Source organism: Haemaphysalis longicornis, unplaced genomic scaffold (assembly GCF_048455015.1).
Source record: "Haemaphysalis longicornis isolate Haplotype H1 unplaced genomic scaffold, Haemaphysalis longicornis Haplotype H1 scaffold_7, whole genome shotgun sequence".
In the NCBI taxonomy this organism is placed as follows: Eukaryota; Metazoa; Arthropoda; class Arachnida; order Ixodida; family Ixodidae; genus Haemaphysalis; species Haemaphysalis longicornis.
Window position 1 is genome coordinate 49,854,918 of NW_027526422.1, and position 16,519 is coordinate 49,871,436.

A 16,519-nucleotide genomic window follows, 5' to 3' on the forward strand; every position below is an offset into this window, starting at 1 on the left:
TTAGCTCTGGCAGTTGTCCCTCTGGCGGCTGGGTGTGTTCCTGTCTTCATACTCGTTAGTGCCGGGAGCTGGCTGTCGCGGGAGCGCCTTAACGCGGTGGCCAATCTTGCCGCACAGGTGACACCCTCGGTCGTTGGGCCGCTGTCCGTCGGTGAGCTCCCGCGAGTCGAAGAAATAGTCCACGTCTGTGTAATAGGTAGCAGGAAGCTTGTCTCTGGGCGTTCCGAACAGGGACGTTCCTTTGATGAAGGTCTTCATTATGTATATGTATACTGAGACACTCCGATACCGAGATTGTGGTGTAAGTCAAAGGGATCCTCGATGGCGATGCACTGGCTGTTCCACATCTTCTGGAGCTTGGTTAGGGGGCCCTTCTGTCGGAAGCACACCACGTGTTTCTTGAAGTTGAACTCATTCGTGTAGAACCGCAGCATGCCCAGCCATGGCTCCCCCACGGACTCGTTCTGGCAAAACTCGCTCCACACGCCTTGCAGGCGGTCGATGTCATAAAAAAACCACGAACTCCAGCCTCCGATTATCACTTCTGGCTTTGTCTCCCCCTCTGGGTACAGCTCCTGGAGCACTGGAATGACTGGTGGCTTGCGCTGCTGGAGGTGGTAGATTGTCATGAGGATGTATGCGTAGGAGGACAGGCTTCCCCGTGAGGCGTCACAAATGTCGCACGTTTTTGCAAAACGCTTGACGGTGTAGCTCAGTCCCCGGACTCAGTTGTCAATGCTAGTGTACGTTTTCAGAAGTCTTGTATTTTGCTGCGCCAGCCTGTTGTACAAGCTGATGCCGGCATTCAAGCCACTCGGGACGTGGAAAAGCTTTACGATGGACAGCATGGCGTTGGTGATGGCAATGACCTCGTCAAGCTCTGGGTGTTTGTAGAACTTCGCAAGATACTTAATCATTCTGACGTGACTGATGTCCTTGCCGTCTTTACTGCTGTCAAAGGTCAGACGAATGTCGAGATCACACCGTGCGAAGGCAAAGCCGTTGCGCGACGAGCCGTGCAGGGTCAGTTTGGCGTCTTTGTATGACTCCCGAATCAAGGACTGCAGTTTATGAAGCTCATCTTGGCGATCTGCCTCTTCTTGCGGCTGTAGAGCGCAGGCATTCATCACGTCTTTGCAGACGTCGCTGAGTATATTCGTGAAGCTCCGGGTCATGTCAGGAAGCTTCTTCAATTCGGGAAGGCGCTGGTCTGGGCAGTCCTCGCGCAGATGTCGACTCTTCTGGCAGAAGAAGCAGACCAGCGGAGGTACCTTTCCGCAGGCGAAAGTGTCCCGGGTGAAGGTGTACTGGAAGTCCCCCACGCTGCAGAAGTCGGTGTCGTCCAATATCCTCCGAGGGATCGGCGGTCCCAGTTTGACAAACTGCTGTGGAGGAGGAGGCGTTGTCGTCTTGTGACCTTTGGCTTTTGTGGCCTGGTCCGGAACGAAGTGGCTGTTGCTAACGACATTGACATTCTCGTCAAACGAGAGGTACTTATCTTTGTTATCCTTAGCAACATCCGCTCGCTCTTTCTCGCCATCAGCGTTGTTTGCCCTGGTCAAAACCGAGAGTTCCGGCGGCTGGCTCTGCCTTTCCTTCTTGCCCTTGAGCTTGTCCTCTTCTTGGTCAGAATCAGACTCGAACTTTGAGTCGTCCTTGTAGTGAGGCGGACCCGGCAGCGTGGTGAGCGTAGGTCCCGACCGGAGCTGGGGCAGTAGGAAGTAGACGGCTGACGAGCGCAGGCAGCCCTTCACAAACAGGTACACCCACTCGCTCGGGATGGAACGGAACTTCGCCCGCGGGAAGTGTGTGGATTTCTTTTGAAGGGGCAGACTGTGGTGCTGCTTTATTGTCTCCAGCTTTACCTTGGGTGGGCGGTAGGCCTCCCGCTGGTCTCAATCCGCGCTCCTGGGACCGAATGGCACGCCGGTGGGGTTGGTAAGCCTCCTCTCCTGATGGAACGGCGGGGTGTGTGGAGCCTCTGCAGTGTGAACGGTTGGCGCTCAACCAGGGCCCTCACGTCCTCCCGAGGAACATCACCACGCCCCTCTTCGGCCACCTGGCAGTTCTTTGGTCCCGCTGAGGTCTGCTGTGGCCCGGCGTAAGCATTTTCGTATCGGTCCCGACTTCCGGGCTTCTGCGAGGACTCAATAGGTCAGTGGTCGGTGTCGTTGCGGGGCATGACAGATGCCGTGAGTCCGAATGGCCGTTGGGGCCTCTGAGGTATATACATAATGGGATAACCCTGTTCCGAGTTCATTGCCATTCTTCGCAAGGGTGGAATTCTCCGCGTGCAGTGGTGTTAATGATGGTGATTGCGATGTTCTTATGAATTTCATTTATTTTTCCAGAGAAAAAAATAGGAACGTAAACGAAATGTACGGTGATAAAATCCCAAATTACATAATAATTATGGCCTCCATATGAATTCAACCTAGCTGTTGCAGAAATATAAGCTCGAAAAATAGGGGACAAACTTCATAGTGCTTACGTGTGGGATTGCAAAAGCATTATGTGCATTTTAATTGAAGCTGTGCGATTGATGCCTTATGGTAGGTATGTCGTGACTGTTGATTGATTTTCGGGTTTAACGATCTGATGCTACACCTGGGATACGATGCATGCCGTAGTGGAGGGCTCCGGATTAATCTTGACCACCTGGGGATAATTAACGTGCCGAAACCTGGACACACCGGTGTTTTCGCTTTTCGCCTCCATCAGAAAAGCAGCCACCACGGCCGTGGTCGAACCCGCGCCCTAGGACTCAACAGCACAGCGCCTTAGCCACTGAGCCACCGCGGCGGGCGGTTTTCCAGTGATGAAGGTGAAAATGATAGTGGTAATGGTGATGATTCCCTTGAAGTATTTGGCACGTACCCACAATAGTTGATCGGGCAGGTCGAAAGCCTTGTCGACTGTGCTAGGGGTTTTGTACCATCCGATGTCGACAACGACCGTTTTTAGGGGCGAAGCTCCTAAAGCCATGGGTCTGTCCATCCCTTGTGTCTCGTGGTACGTGACCGCCGCATGCTTTCGGAGATGTCGCAAAGTGGGCCGCGTTGCACGCGCAAGAACCGGCTGCAACCGGCAGCGCAAACTCGGCACCGGGAGCGCGAGCTTGTCTGTGTTCGCCAACGGAGGCGCGAGCGCACGTGCACTGCGAGGGGGAGATCACGCAAGAGATCACGCCACGAACGCAGGCAGTCGTTCTCGGAGATCAAGCGAGACGCAAGGACCTTTGCTCGTTTCCTCTCGTCTTGTTCGGGCACAAGTTCGCCCTAAATAAAAGTTCTTTCTTCAAATACGCACTCAGATGTATCCATATGAACCCTACCACGATCCGAGGAACGTGTATAGACTTAGTGTTTGCAAACTTCCCATTGCAGCCAGTACAAGAACCTCTCTCGCTTCATTTCACAGATCATAAGGCCGTCGTAATGAAGGGACCTCGCAATCCAGTCATGACAACGACGAAATGAAAAGAACAAACGAAGAAACGCACACAGTCTTACGTCTTTCTTAATGATGTAATGGGCGAACTTTCACGGGAGAGTTACGGTTACCGATGATCTCCCCCTCTCGAGCTTCGCCCCACTTATCATCATTCATTCCGTGGATATGGCGTGATTTTTTAGATGCGACGCTCAGAGCATCTCTTGTCGGCGGCCCTGTCCTTCCTGCGTGCGTCCGTTGTTGTCCGCGGCGTGCGTCCGTTGTCCGCAGCCACTCTCCCGCTCTCCTCTCCGACAGCGAACACTCTCTCGCGAGGGGCATTGGATTGGATTGGATTCGATTGGATTGGCTTGGCTTGGATTTGGATTGGATTGGATTAAAGTGGACTGTGTTGGATTGTGTTGCGTCATAGCCGCGGCAGACGCACTGGCGCCGGCGCGTACCCAGGTGAGAGCGTGTGCGGCCCAGCGCGCTCTCACTCCGCCGGTGGGCGTCGCTGCGCGCGGTGCTGCGCATGTGCAGTACTCTCTCTCTCTCCGCGGTTTCTTCTCCTTCGGGCGCGCTGCGCATATATAGTGCCTAGAATATTGGCCTCGAGGACATACCGTGGCGCCACCTACGAGTGACGTCACTTGTAGGACGCCGAATCGTGTTGTCGTCTGCTACAACACATTTCCCGTGCGTATGCGGAAGCGTGTTTTTTTGTTGTGGCCACCGTCTCGCCCGCTCCTTGTGGATTTGATGCAAATTACCAAAAAAAGTTGTCTGGAAACCAAATAATTCGGGCAAGCAATCAGCGACTCGCTTGTTCCTGGCGACACCGCCGCGTTTAGGTAGTTTCTACTCACCCGACCCACAGCTCTTACATACGCAGCCAGCTAACGCCAAGGACGATGCAACTGATGCCGAGAAAAGTACGCTGTAAATTCATTATGAAATACTTGTGACGGGACATGTGTGTGCAAGGAAACACTTTGTAACAGCGCGGAAACGCTTCACTCAATTATGGTCTCCCCGCGCGAACTGCTCGTATTGCCTGGTAAATGAGTGACGCGAGAACGGTGATCAGATTGCTTCGCCGCACATGCTTATAAGTATTGTTATGGTCTGCAGTTTGGCTTAATCAGTGCATATTTCCCCTACGATGTTTTTATAGTCATGCCCGGATTTGATTAACGATCACTGCTGTAGGCTGTACTCTGCACGGCTGATGTTTACTTTTCGCGACTTGTCCGCAATGTATGAACGGTATGAACGCGAGTTTTTTAACGCCTTCGAGCGGGTTCGGACAAGGCTATATTTAGTTTTCATTAGGTGCTCGGCGTGGTAATTTATAATAGCGGCGTGTTTTGTATGTTTAAGCCGGCATTCCTCAAGCATCAACTTCGAAACTCATGACTGCTCACAGAAGGCGAGGCTGCGTACGAGGCGAAACACGTCGTTAATGATTTCGGGTAATGGGGATATTTAGAATAGGAGAACCAAGCGTTGGGGGCCCCCAAGAAGTTAGAGGAACCCAAACGCAACACGCGCGTGCGCGACGGGAGGGCCTTCGCCAACAGCTCGCAGCCGGCTTTGGATGCACGTAATCGGATGTTGGGAACTTTAGGCTTGACGTCACAGCAGATATTTCATCGCCGTTAGAGTTGCGAGTGACAGTCCCTAATAGAACGTTTCAACGCGCTGGGTACTCTGTAGGCGCGGTGATTTCCGTTGAAGCGATCGACGATCAAGATACCTGCACGGCCTCGGCCGATTTTTGGGCGCAAGCATAGCCATCCTTCGGCCGCTCGCCGCACCGTGCGTGAACGGGCCGGCGCTGCCGGGACCGACCTCCGCGGCCGGTTGGCGTAAATCGCGGCAGATATTTGAGCATCGCTTTGAAGACCACAGCTGCTGACACTACCTATCAGAATTTTTCATCACACTAACATCCACTTTCACCAATCTGGAACTTCTTTTCCATGACTTGTGTGATTTTAAAAAGCGGCGACAAGTTGTTGTTGCCGCGGCCTTCGTCGGTTCGAGCCGCAACTTCGGCTGTGCGGGCAGGCACGGCGGGTACGTGTGCTTCTGCGAGGAGTTAACGCTTCACAATTTTCTGCTTTATACATTTCTTGCAAACAAGGGAAATCTAGAAATTTCACTCGGCGATCGTCGTAGTCCACATTGTTGATCGGGGAAACAAGACGCTGCTTACGCTTCGGTCGCATGCGTAATATACACCACCACGCTCATGGTGTTTGCGGATAATCTACCACAGTTGATACGGTTACAGTCACCATTAGGTCGAACTGCGCTTGACGCACTGAGAATTAACTTCAAACGAAGGAAACGAACACAAAAATACTTTTAGAACGCGCTTCCGAAGCGAAGTGTCACGCGCTGCAACCAACTGCGCCGCAAGATAGGAACGGTGATCCTACAAGTGACGTCAAAACGATCGCAGCGCCGGCCTCTCCAGTGGTGGGCCACGCGGCCAATAACCGGTGTGCCGCTCTCCGGCGGCCTTTCGGTCGACCGTTGCTCTCCGCTTGCGCTTGAACCCCCCTCAGCGTCGCATCACACCAGGGTTCCCGCGAGGGGAGGTGGGCGTAATTTTTTTAACACGAAAGTGTTTTATGCCGGGATCCACCAAGATCTGACTGACGTTATATACGTCACGCGAAAGACATCACCAGAAAAACGCGGCTGCGCCAGGATTCGAGCTGGGCGCTCCGTCGCTGCAACGGGAGGTGCCAGGCGCTCCGACTCCGCTACGATCTGAAGCGCAGACAGCCGTATGAACGCGCCATATATCTTTTCTATAACTGCTACAACCTCCTCTATTTGGTGAGGTGAAGCGAAGGTGAAGCGAAGTAGTGCATCCCGATGAGCGCCTACAGTTGGCGCCAGCTGAGTTCGTCGCAACGAAACCGTCTGCCGTACACTCCACGGAGCAGGGACGCAGTGGTCGCACCACATTGCAAAAGCGACACGCCAGCAGGTTGTCGCTCGCCGAGCGCACTCACAAGACAGCCCCGCAAATCATGCTCTTTCGCTGCAGCGGACCGTGAGTCACCATACGATTCGCTCGCAACCCGTTCGGTTTCGTTCGCATGGTTTGCGAGCGCGTGTGGTTTCATTCGGGTTTGCGCAGTGCTCCGGCGTGTGCAACCCAGTGTCGAATGTTGATAAGTCTGACGGTGCCATACCGACGAAATATAAATAGTCATGTGCAAGTTCATATCGATGCAGAATAAACATTCAACTGACCCGGTGAAGGCACATCTTATTTTCGTGTTTTACCGTTTCCTATGAAAGAGGGATCAACCACATTCTTTTTTGCATCGTGGGGACATGATGCTATTGCATTTCTACGACGGCACCGTTGCTTAAAAACTCTCTCTTGAAGAGTAAAACTGTCCAGAATGGCGCGTGACGGAGTCTTATTTTGCCATTTTTTGCCTTTTGGCGGCATTCTCTAACGTAGCTACGTGTTTTTTTTTTTTCGCAATAGCGCTTGATATGCCATGAGCGAAATACTCGTAGCGCCTCCTGAGGGAACGAATGCCAATCCAGCAAGAAAGAAAAGAGCCCGCGACGCCCATACGCGTTGGGCATGCGCAGGGCCGCTCGCCTGCTGAGTGAACGAAAGCCGAGCCAAGGAATAAGGGGCGTCTTTCTTGCTAGCAGAAGTCATCCTGGCACTGCCTGGATCGCCTTTGGTCAGTCGCTGCGTATGTGTAGTAAATGATTAGGCATGAATGAAGGGGGAGGTCGCTAAACTAAGCAACCCGCCATAACCTTGCTGCACAAAGAATAACCAATTATCACTAAGGAGCATTGCCGCAACATCTGACGTTGCACTTCTGGCGTCGAGACATCCATGTGCGCGTGCACGTCTAACCATGCTGCCCTGCCTTTTCTTTCACTTCAAGCAGCCAAGCTGATAACATTCAGCGTTTGGCCATAGGGGTCACTTTCTTCGCCAACATGCCTCGCTCGCACACGCTTCGGCGGTGAAGTGTGCGTTGCTCGCTGTCATGTGGCAAGGACACCCACTGAGAGGGGATGCATCACCCCCACCCCCGAAAAAAAAAGAAAACACAAGAACAAAGAAATGCCAATTTGAACGGCGCGCCAGGAGCCCACCAATGAGCGAACGCCGGTGACTAAACCCCGAGGCATCATTGTCAAAAATGGCTGCGCACTGGTCAAACATTTCGGAAATCATGTGTAATCGTGCTGAAAAGATCGCCGCCCATAAAGTTATGCTCGTTCCTTAGCGCCTGGTGGCCGATAACTGAACTAGGTCTAAGCCGGAAAGCTGGGGATGACATCACCTCATTCCCCCAGCATTTCATCAATACAGGCTCTTTCATCGCATTCGAGTGTAACATGCAAATGCTGACAGCACGACTAGTGATTTAAAAGGCATGATTATATGTATAGCGGCAGCTGGATTAATTCTTTTTGGCCGGCAGTGGCCGGGTAGCATAAAATCCATCATCATCATCATCATCATCATGAACAACAACTGGTCATCGTCGTGAGCAGCCTATTGATGCCCCCAGCAGGATGGTGTCTCATCAAATGAGAGGGTCGAGCCGAATACTACGCCGAATAAACGAATGGGGGTCGGTACCTTTGATAGAATTGATGTTACCGGGAGACAAAACGAAGGGAACCCTCCGTCGATGCATGAACCGAAACCTAGAGAGCACCGTCTCTAAAAATGTGGCCGCCTATCTGCTCACGTCGCAGCAAATGCTGTTGAAAGACAATAGTCCATTACGGCCCCTGAGACGAAAATGCCTCTCTTCTCCCTCCCGCCCTTCTGTCACGCTCTTACCTTCCCGTTCCGCTCCTCCCGCGAAAATCATGGAGATTTGATGATGTTAATTAAATTTACGCATGTGTTACTGCTCGCGCGCCATCTGTTGCAACCTTTCGTTACTGTTCAGCTTGGAACGCCGCCGCGTGGCCCAGGGTCGTCACGTGCTCTCTTTGTATTTTTGGATCAAACTATTGCTTTCAACAAGTATCTTTTACTTGCTACTGCAAAAAAAAAAAAAACTATTAGCCATGTATACTTCTTTAAAAGAACACAGCTAATGCACTTGTGTACTGTTGTCTTGCCTCAAATATGCCTAATGGTTTTTAGATGCGACGCTCAGAGCATCTCTTGTCGGCGGCCCTGTCCTTCCTGCGTGTGTCCGTTGTCCGCAGCCACTCACCCGCTCTCCTCTCCGATAGCGAACACTCTCTCGCGAGGGGCATTGGATTGGATTTGATTGGTTTGGCTTGGATTGGATTTGGATTGGATTAACGTGGATTGTGTTGGATTGTGTTGAGTCATAGCCGCGGCAGACGCACTGGCGCCGGCGCGTGCCCAGGTGAGAGCGTGTGCGGCCCAGCGCGCTCTCACTCCGCCGGTGGGCGGCGCTGCCCGCGGTGCTGCGCATGTGCAGTACTCTCTCTCTCCGCGGTTTTCTCTCCTTCGGGCGCGCTGCGCATATTAGTGCCTAGAATATAACCGGTGTGCCGCTCTCCGGCGGCCTTTCGGTCGACGGTTGCTCTCCGATTGCGCTTGAACCCCCTCAGCGTCGCATCACACCAGGGTTCCCGCGAGGAGAGGTGGGCGTAATTTTTTTCCCTGAAGAATGTTCACACGTCTGATATGTGTTTCCAGATTTTATGGCTGGGAAAATTTTTCCCTATATAAACCTCTCGTTCAAGTATTCCTTAAATTTTTGGCCGGAAAGCTTAATAGAGGGACAGACAGACAGACAGACAGACAGGCAAAGATTTTCGGTCTTAAGTAGCCCAAGAAAGACTATTTCCTTTATACCTCTATGAATGTGGAGGAGTGTTACCCCTAGCTTCTTCTGATGACACAGAAAGGAACTTCCCGCACGAGTTTTGGCGCGTACCACCGATGAGCACTTTGAGAGAAGGTTGGTTTTCTAGGAGACTTGCGCTATTCTGTTATACGTAAATGTGTGCAGACAACGGGAAGAAGAAACCCAGTTTCCGAACAGACTTATGGACAGAAATTTTATAGAATGGAAATTACGGAAAGCATTCCGTGAATGCCTCGTGTGTCAAGGTCGCACTCCGAAAGAAACTATAGAGTTTCAGTAAACTGTAGACAAAATAAATGAACTATCTGCTGTTGTGCCAGAGCGCCCAGCCTGAATTCTCTCCATCTGGCGACGGACAACGGCGGGGCCGATTCACGCCTCTGTCAAACCGCCCGCAACAAACGTGCCCCAACTTGCCGGCGCCGCAGAGTCGCCTCTCCTGTTTCGGCTGGGCCGAATCATGCCTTGGGCGACCGGCCGGCGGCAGACGCGCAGCGACATGCCTGAAGAGGGTGCCGCTGTGTCGCCTTCCCTTTCTCCGTCGTGGCGGCTCGGCTGACGAGAAATCGCTTCGCCTTCATCCGTCGGATTCAAACTTCGGTCAGCGAGAGTCCTGATTGGAGCGTTTCAAACTTCTCGCGGCTGCAACGGACTCCCGGGGGAATAAAACCCGCCAGGAAGCACAGCGAGCACGGCACTTTTCGGAGGCACTGAGTGGAGAGGTACTGTCGCCTTTGTGCGAGCCATGTAATGCTTTTGTTACCCTTGTACATACTGTATATAAATGTTGCTTCAACTTTTCGTCGGCTCGAGAACTTCATTGCTCTACTCTGCGCTGCGTCGATAGCGGACGGAGCAAAGCAATGTCGCTACACCGGTGACAGCGTCGGGACGGCCCATTCGCAACAGTGGTGGCTGCGCTGGGAAGGCCAGTCTCAACAGTGGTGTGGCTGCGGTGGAGGGCCCAGTCCACGAGTGGTGACAGCGTCGGGATGGCTCATACCCAACACTGCCCAACTTACACTCCGCCATGGCTGCAGCGCTGAGTTACCGTGCCGGAAGTGTGGGGTTCCATTTCTGGGCCTGTTTTTTTATTTTGGCAAGGAATGGCGATGCTCGCGTGTATGAAGTTCCGGCGAATGTATTTAAAGGCATACATGGAAGGCAAATGTAATACGCGGCCTCGACAATAAACTGCGCCTTACATGTAGGCAGCTGCAGCATGGTTGCGTAAAACCCAATTTCAAACTTCATCGAACAGATAGCAAAGAACTCTCTGGAGACAACACATTTCTCCCAGTGGTTCTATCAAGGGTTCTACAGTTCTACCTATACTGCTCAATATCGGTATGTACACTTACATCCCAAGTAAGAGTCACGTTCCCAAGCGAATATGCTAAGTCAAGTGAACTACCGTTTATTCGACATAAACAGAATACAGACGCCAGGAGCGCGGACAAAAAGCCAACAGAAGCGGCTTGATGGGGCCCGTTCTCCCTAATGTGCTTATAAAACAAATGTGTACGCTTATACGCGGAAGAAATTGCAAACGTGAATCACAATTTGATTGTATGAATTTCACCAGCGGTGAACACAGAAGAAAACGACTGTACAAGCTGGCCCTGTTGGAAATCGTAGAGGAAGAAGATCTTGCTCCTGGCTCGAGCGCACGAGTATCATCATCATTGTAACTGAGCCGTCGCCATTAAAGACGTTCGATCGGGGGTCTCACGGCTCCGTTCCCTTGCAATCTAAAGGTCCTTGGTTCGTTCCCGGGTTTCGGCACCAAATGTTGTGGCTCAACCGCAACGAGGTGGTCGATCCGCAACAGGCCGTTTTCTTCTAACTTTGTCTTGTGTTCACCGCTGGTTTCTCACCCAATCAAACATGTACCAACTAGCCCAGTCCAACGCCTTGATATCATGTAGCAATGTTGTCAAAAAATTTAGTCTTGGCAGCAACATACTGACAAATACACGTTAAAACTAAGCCTATTAGCACAATGCAACAAAACGCTTCCACAGAACCAATAAGGTGAACCACAATAAAAAAAGCGAAAATCGATAATAACAACAATATACAAACACAACGAAGTTCATTTAAGGGAATTTCACAAAGATGGTAACGTGTAGCAAAATAATTGTTTTCCGTAATTGGTACGTGGATAGGGCACAAACAAGGCTTCTAAATGACGTATATTATAAATGTTATGACGTTGTGCTGGTTCGACAGTTATCTAATAAAATTACAATTTGTTTTTATTTCGATGTTGTAGCTCTTTAAAGTTTTTCATCGTGCAGTTATTGAAAGGGACAAACAGCGAGGCTTCAAAATCGGTTCTGTGAGAGCATGGTAAGCAGTGCTACAGAGGCTCGCACGGCTTTATTTTGTTTAGTAGTGAAGTACTAAACCGATGAAGTTTAGTAATATTGGATGTGGTGGTACGTCCCCAAGCTATTAAACAGTACTTAGGAGAAGTAAAGAGAATGGTAAATTAACAATTTTGTTTTTTGGGGTAGAAAAAACCGTAACCTTGTGAGGACACCAACGACGCCTGCAAATCTTCTCGAAACATTATGCATGTGTTCGTTCCATGTGAAGTGTTCCTAAAAAAAAGAAAAAGAAAACGCCAAGACTTTTCACGTGAGGGACAACGCATAGGCTGTTGCCAAAACTTGCTTTAGAATTTATTGCTCCGAAAAGGAGGAGGAGGAGCAGCAAAACTTTATTAACAGGGAAGCCGTAGGAGTCTGCCACAGGGATGTTGTGCCTGCCCTCCATTCTTATGTTGTGGCGACAGGCAGGTTTTCCTGCTAGCCAGCTAAACATTCACATAAACCTCATTTTTCTTCCTGAATCTACTTTCATATTATACATATTTAAAAAAATTCTGTTGGGTATTTCCTTTTCTAAATTTTGGGATCTAAAATAATATAGGTCACATCCTCATTAGGCACAACACTTCTTGGCCAATCCCCCGCGTGGGTATGTGCCATGGTGGGAGGCAACCAACCAACCAACCAAGTCAAGTGGATTCGTGGGCGGGGTCCTCAGTCCAGGACTCCGTTGGTGCGGCCTGCCATCGTCGCCCTTTCAGCGAGCCAAAGCTGTTTATGCTCAGGTCTGAGCTGGCAGGCTCAGTCTCCCGCTGCTCGTGAGTTGCATATGGGATTAGATCAAGGTCTTGGTTTTACTGGCGTTGCCAAACAATACGGAGAGCGTAGCTGGGCTGCCGCAGTATTTGCACAGGGGGTAGTATAATGTGGGGTGGATGGTGTGTAGCCGCGTGGTGTGTGGAGATGTGCTAGGTTGAAGCCATCGAAGGGTGACTTGTTGTTCTTTTGTTACCTGGTTGGCCGGTGGCGGGAAGGTGCGTCGTGTGAGCATGTAGTGTTGGGTGATGCCGTTGTATGTGATGAGTGAGTGACTGGTCCTTTCGCCATCCTCTTGCGGTGCCCGGCGAGCAAGTTCTCGGGCGTGAGCGTGATCCGCTGCATTGCCGCGAAGAGACGAGTGGGCATGCATCCAGATAATCATGACTGTCCTCTTGCGGGGGTTCCAGCTTATAGTTCGTGCGGCTACCTTGGAAATTATTCCAGCCGTGTACGTTCGACACGCCGCTCATGAGTCCGTAATGATAGTCGGGGCTTGGGTCTGCGTTATGGCTAGTGCGAGCGCCGCTACTCCTTCGAGGATGGTGGACTTGCGAAGGGTGACACTTGTAATGAGAGCAGTGGGGGTGGCGACGACCGCTGTTTTGGTGTTTGCGCGCGCGTAGTCTGCCGCGTCCGTGAAGACAGTCGTACTCGAATCGCCATATTGTCTTTCGAGGGTTAGCACCCTGGCTGCTCTTCTGCCTTCGTGGTGCTGGGGGCTCATGTTTCGTGGCAGTGGGGGAACGTTTAGCTTGGATCTTATTCCCCAGGGTATGTCTACCGTAGTATCTGTTTCCGTTGGAGACACGTACCCTATGTTCGTGAGTACTTGGCGTCCTGTGGGCGTAGTACTTAGTCGCGCTTTTTGGGCGTTCAGGTGCGCGTCCATAAGTTCGTCTAGGGCAGTGCTCCGAAGATCACTGCCTTTGTTTTAGAAGTATTTATCGGGAATGAATTAACTGTGCTCCAGTTATTCAGCTTGACCGGCCTCAGTGACTCAGAGCTGTGGAGCGTGATGTCACGAACAGTATTTTCTGCAGCGGTGGCCAATTCTACGCTGAACCCGAAGGACAAAAGCGCACGCATGTCGAGACTTTGACGCCTGTAACGACACCCAGCTGACCTAATTTTATTATTGGCGTATTGCTGAAATTTCGTGTGAATTGCAGCAGACAATTACCAAACGAGCTGACATTCTCATTTTGCGAAATTTTAGCTTGTTTGCGAATGAAATTCCCAAAAGTAGCACTCAAGTTGATTCCTGTGAATTGACTGTAAATTTAACACAGAAAGTAAAAAAAGGAAGAACTGTCGCAGGAACCCAAGGGCACAGGGGCTGCAGGGTTTCCGTTGCTAGAAATACAATTTCTCTTAATCCGCAGAAGAGTTAGATCGTCGGGAGATGAAAGTTCTTTTCCTCGCATCTCGAATAACTCGCCGTGGAAAACCATTCTAGGGTTGTGCAACGCGTTTGCTTTGCTGTACTGAAAGTTTTAAGTGCCCAGCACTCTGCCTCTCTTCCAGTTTCTTCACCCTTTTGTACCTTTTTCCAGAGCCCGCCTGCTATTATCCCTCCGCCGACATAATTTCTCCTGGGACCTGAGTGCGATGCGCGTCTCACCGTGTTGTTCCCAAGGTTTCCATTATGAGTGAGCACCGAAAAGCAATGAACACTCGAAAGCGCGAGATGCCGTGAGGAATCCACTTTTGATACTTTTAGTTCTGGTGGAATCTCAAGTCGAGGCAAGGAGAAACTTGAAACTGTGCTGTTTTTACCCTACTTCGCGTTCTCTTTTTTGTAATGCTCTTTTTAAGACTTGTTTCGACCAATTTTTTTTTAGACCATGCCCATATTGCGCAGAACCCTTTAGGGCGGCGCAGTAGAGAATCTTAGACGCCAGTCGGCCGGCCCTATTAAACTGCGAGCCGAATCTTCGCATCGTGCAAGCACGAGACATTGAAGTGAAGAGTTCGCACTCCTCTCCATTTGCGCCTCTAAACTTTTCTTTATGTGGCATTCATCAGCGTTGGCTCTGCGGACGCCACCACAGCTTCCTTCTTGATGTCCCGATAGACGAGAGTGAACCTGTAGCTGTAGAATTACCTTAATTTATGACAATAAATGACATATTATTGTATTAAAAAACACCCGATGGCGTGGTTTTATGCTGCATCTCTATCCAATCGTTATAGTATAACCTTAAACGTTAGTTACTTTTGTTGAAGCCCTTAATGTATTAAAAAAAATCGACGGGAGTAATGTTCAAAAGACGCGAAGCAGATATAACTCGCCTGTTGTATTCTAGTTGCGTGAGGTTCGCTAACGTCTTGTGGATTGTAGTGAGTAACGGGACGATTAGAGTGTTTGAACGAGGTATGCGGTACGCGCAAATTGTACGTCTACACGTAGGTGGTGTGAACGATTATGGCCTGTTGTTGGCGGGTACGAAGATGACAGGAGTCAGCGTGGGCGGGGGGATATGAAATTGTGAGCATTTTCAAATTTGATAGACCATGCTTCGGAATTGTTTAGTTTAAACAGACTTCGTTGAATTATAATTTTCTCCTCGGTGGCCGCTTTTCTGATGGAGGCGACAAGCGAAAACCCCAGGGCGTTCGATATTCCCGCGCACGTTAAAGATCCCCAAGTGGTCAAAATTAATCGGGTAACTTATTGGCGGATGAAGCTGCCCGCACAGGCCGGGCCACGAGAACGAACACATCATCCTGATTTCGCTTTCAAGGACCTATGCCGCGAGGACACTTGCTCCGTGGCACGTAGAATTAGCATGCAGTAATGGAATACACCGGAGTTTTCGAATCCCCGTCTGTATATTCAAGATCCCCTCCTTCCGCACAGTCTTCTATATAGGTTGTCTCGACCCAAGTCGACTTTACTTTGTAGACTGTGGTTGGGAGTGGCCTTTACGAAAGCCTACTCCTTGCTCATCGGGATGGCCAGCAGCGCCCACTGTGACGCCTGTCGGGCGGAAGAGACTTAGAGAGCATGTGCTGTGTCGCTGCCCCGGATACTCGTCGGAGAGACGCGTGCTTGCCACAGCTCTCAGGTGATTGGACAATCGACCATTTTCCAGTAGAGACTATCCTAGGTCATCGGTCTCTACCATCGACTTCACAGAAGGCGACGAAAACTTTTCTACCTTTCCTGAGCGAAACGAATTTGTATGAACGGCTGTAGTGCCCAAAGCGGGACTAGAGTGCGCGCCTTCCCACTTCTATCTCTTCCTCTTCTCCCGCCATCTCTTTTATCCCCTGAACCCCACTCCCCCAGTGCAGGGTAGTGAGCCGGGGCTCTACACCTGTGAACCTCCCGGCCTTTCCGTCCTTTCTCCCTCCTCTTCGGAGCCCTCCACTACGGCGCGCCTCATCGCCTGTGCAACTGCAGCGTCGGCGCATTAAACCCCACAATCAATCAATCAATCAATCAATCAATCAATCAATCAATCAATCAATCAATCAATCAATCAATCAATCAATCAATCAATCAATCAATCAATCAATCAATCAATCAATCAATCAATCACTCCAATTAATCAATCAATCAATCAATCAATCAATCAATTATTAATTAATTAATTAATTACATTATTATCATAATTTTCTCCTAGTTGATAAGCGTGATGTGATTTGTGTCAGAAATACAATTCACAACTTCATTTTTAGTCGTTTTTTGAATCCCGTTAAGTCGCAAAAAGGCAGTCGACTTCTATGCGGTTTTAAAACAGCCGTTGCTGATATCTTTTCATACAAAATCATAATAAGAGAAAACTTTTCGCTACTTAAGGCGTTTCCCGCGAACAAACGGTACATTATTTGTCTGGATTTACGCGCGTTGCAAACAGGAATAACGCGCTACAATGTTTTCCTGTTCTAGTACGACAGTTTGAAATGGTTATAGAAATATACACCACGAAACCCAGATGGAAAGCTAGTGAGGAAGCAGGAAAGGCAGTGCACGGCAGTTCAGCTTCACGTGATGGTGACTAGGTTATCGCGCTGAAGAATGGTTGCAGCAGCGACAAGAAAACATTACATTTGACATCA

At 50.2% G+C, this 16,519-nt stretch overlaps 1 pseudogene; it reads right to left on the minus strand.

Moving 5' to 3' along the window:
• The window catches only part of LOC144146283 (terminal uridylyltransferase 7-like), a 24,935-nt pseudogene continuing 8,416 nt past the window's right edge, over nucleotides 1-16,519 (minus strand).